This window comes from Mytilus galloprovincialis, chromosome 5 (assembly GCF_965363235.1).
Source record: "Mytilus galloprovincialis chromosome 5, xbMytGall1.hap1.1, whole genome shotgun sequence".
NCBI lineage: Eukaryota > Metazoa > Mollusca > Bivalvia > Mytilida > Mytilidae > Mytilus > Mytilus galloprovincialis.
In genome coordinates this window covers 26,033,355-26,037,059 of record NC_134842.1, presented here as the reverse complement: position 1 = coordinate 26,037,059, position 3,705 = coordinate 26,033,355, and the positions used below count along the sequence as shown (strand labels likewise).

General features: G+C 31.4%; 1 long non-coding RNA gene across 1 annotated transcript; it reads right to left on the bottom strand.

Annotated features, from left to right (window-relative positions):
* Positions 1-995: 995 nt before the first annotated feature.
* LOC143074418 (uncharacterized) lies at positions 996-3,498 on the bottom strand. The gene is made up of 2 exons (XR_012977847.1): positions 3,402-3,498; positions 996-1,165 (listed from the first exon to the last, which is right to left on the bottom strand). It is a non-coding gene; the product is annotated as an uncharacterized LOC143074418 (long non-coding RNA).
* Positions 3,499-3,705: the final 207 nt, after the last annotated feature.

The following is a 3,705-nucleotide window of genomic DNA, read 5'->3' as shown; positions in this document are numbered from 1 at the left end:
CTATGCATCAGTTTCAGATTAGTTCTATGACCTTAAACTAACGTGCACTGTCAATTTTGCATGGTAACCATTTTTTGAAAAAAAAATTACATTTTTGTATAGAAAATATATGATTGATTTCCATATGTCAATGAATGTTTTCATACATATATATATAAGCTTCAGTATTTTTCTAAATGCATAACAATGTGTGTATCTTATGATTTCTTCAGCATATACTATTTTTTTAACAATAACAAGATTTAACATTAAGTGCATTGGTTGCAAAGGAAGATGTATTATATGCATAGTTTTACACCACTGGGTCGATGCCACTGCTGGTGGACGTTTCGTCCCCGAGGGTATCACCAGCCCAGTAGTCAGCACTTCGGTGTTGACATGAATATCAATTACATGGTCATTTCTATAAATTTTCTGTTTACAAAACTTTTAATTTTTCGAAAAACTAAGGATTTTCTTACGCCCAGGAGTAGATTACCTTAGCCGTATTTGGCACAACTTTTAGGAATTTTTGGGTCCTCAATGCTCTTCAACTTTGTATTTGTTTGGCATATTAACTGTTTTGATCTGAGCGTCACTGATGAGTCTTATGTAGACGAAACGCGCGTCTGGCATATTAAATTATAATCCTGGTACCTTTGATAACTATTTAGCATTGCCTTTCTTTGTGTGTCGGTTTTTTTTACAGATGAGTTGGGTAATCGTGGCTGTATTTTTTTAAAATTACACTTACTGCATTTTTTTCTATTGAAAATTCACAGGTGTTTATTTTTTATTAATCAAACTCGCAATATAAAACTGCAAACCTTTAGTCAATTTTTTTCGGTAAATGTCAATAAGTTTTTTTTCTGTTCATTCATCAAGGGATCATTTTTGTTGACAACACTATTTTATCTCTGTTTCATTACACATTTTTTTTTAAAGCAGATGTTTTGTGTCATCCTATGAACTCTGTTTACCAGTTATCATTTGGTACTAAAGAAAAAAACCAAATCTTTAAAAATAAATATCATTTTAATTATCCATACTATTATTGAAATGTAATTAAATAATACATTATAAGTAACAGGGAAATGTCTTTGTCTGTATGTCTTCCTGTCTATACATCTCACTAGTAAGTTCTTACAAAGGCAGAAATTCACAGACTTTGTCATCTTGTAAAATACTGGAAAAATGAAAAAAAATAAATGAAATACTGTGAGCATTATATACTGACACATTACAGACAAAAAACATTATTATGGTTATATTTCATTATCTGAAGTTCTTTGAAAGCACTTGTGAAAGTGCTAGTAAAAGGTATAAATTGAAACCATTACTATCTCATATCAATTTTCTTACATGTTAAATATATATATACACACGCTTAAAAGTATACAAAATAACACAAATAGCATAAAACAAGGAAAAAATAAATGCAGTTCTTTATAAATATTTCGGTAACAGATATCAATCATACTGTTATCAGTAAAAGAAAATATTGACTATACCATGTACCATATACATGGATAAAACATGCAGATTCGAATATACGATTAAAAGTCAGACACAAGAAAAGCTAACATCCTTAATGAACATTCCTCTATGGCTTGTCATCATTTTGATAGGCCTATACATCAGGTAATGAATATTTATGAATAGTGCATGTAGAAAAAAATGGAGGGTTGAAGATTTGTATCCTAACTGTATACCTAAGGATTCAATTTTAGATGATATCATACAAAGTTTAATTTCGGACCCTTTTTTACTTCAATGTGGACCAATTTGATAACAGGACCCAAAAACTAAAATCTCAATTCATGGTAAGATTCAGCATACCAAATAACCCCATATATTCAATGTTTGTCAAAATCAAACAAATTTGGTTTTGGACCCCCATTTGGACCAATTAAAAAACTGGGCCCATATTCAAAAATAAAAATACTGGTTTAAATTCTGCATATCAAAGAACCTTTAGAATTATTGTTTGTGTTAAAATCAACAAAGTTTGATTTTGGACCTTTTTGACCTTAATGTAGACCAATTTAAAAAGAGACCAAAAATTTTAAATCCTAATACATGGTTAGATTTGGCATATGAAAGAACCGTAATTAATTCAATTTTGGATGGAATCAAACAAAGTTTAATTCTTGACTCTTTGGACCTCAATGAGGACCAACTTGAATAGGTACATAAAAACAAAATAATACATGTTTAGATTAAGAAAATCGAAGTACCCCAACTTGGACCAACTTAAAAACTGGGCTCTTAATCAAAAATTTAAATACATGTTAAAATTCTGCATATCAAATAATCCCAACAATTCATTTTTTGTTAAAAATCAAAAACGTTTAATTTTGGACCTTGTGGACCTTAATGTAGACCAATTTGAAAAAGGGACCATAAATTAAAAATCTAAATACATGGATATATTTGGCTATCAAACAACCCTTATCGCTTCAATTATTGATGAAATCAAACAGAGTTCAATTTTGGAGCCTTTGGACCTCAATATGGACCAATCTAATAACGGGGTCCAAATTCAAAAAACTTAATGCATGATTAGATTCAGCATATTAAAGAACCAAAAGATTTCAAAAATTAAACCCTATTGAAATTGGTCCAAAAAGAAGCAATATTCACTTTTAATTATTGGGCTCTTCATAGCTTGCTGTTCAGTGTGAGCATAGCTAGGCTCTGTGTTGAAGACCATACATTGACCTAGAATGGTTTACCTTTATAATTGTGACTTGGATTGAGGGTTGCCTCTTTAGCACTCATACCACATCTTCATATATCAATTTATTCAAAGGATTAGAAAAATATTGTTTTTGGTCCCTAATTCCTAAACAGTTAAGACCTTTACTCCCAAAATCAATACCAACCTTCCTTTTCTAGTATGGAACCTTGTGGTACAATTCCAGTAAGATACGTAAACTTACACACAAGTTATTGTCTGCCTAAGAGGAGGCTGGCTCCAGTCCCGCTTCTGTGATTCCTTATATAAGCAACCATTCCCCCCCAAAAAAAGACCCTCCCCCCTTAATCCGCCTCTGAGCTGTTTTTTTTTATTATGAAAAAGGATAAAATTAATTATCAATTCAATAAATGTCTGACTAAGATATCATGTCTAAAATCTTCAACAACGGACTCAACACTAGCCATCAAATTATGACCCCACTGCTCCTGACCACATGATGTGCTTTAAATTCTTATGATTATGATGACAGGGGCGGAATCAGCCATTTTAAAAGGGGAGAGGTGTCCAAACCCAGGACAAAAAGGGGGGACAACTATATGTCCCCATTCAAATGCATTGACCGTCCAAAAAAAGGGGGGTATCAAACCACCGGAACCCTCCCCCGTGACTTTTGCAAGTTTTAATATAGTCTCAAACTTAACATAAATTAGTAAATACTTACAGTTACAATTCATCTTTAATTCATATCTTAATTCATGCCACGGCTTATTTGTTGTATACGGCATATCAATTCACTTTCAAAACTTTTTGGAGACAATCTACAATTTAAAATACATTTGTAAAATAAATAAAGTATAGATGAAAATTAAGTGCAACAAGGGATTTAATTATCAAAATAATCTTCATTTTTTTACATAAATAAGGCTGTTAGTTCTCATTGGCAATCATACCACATCTTCTTTTTTATATTGATGATTTTAACATTGAATATTTTTAACATGTTGAACTGGAAAGCAATGATGGAA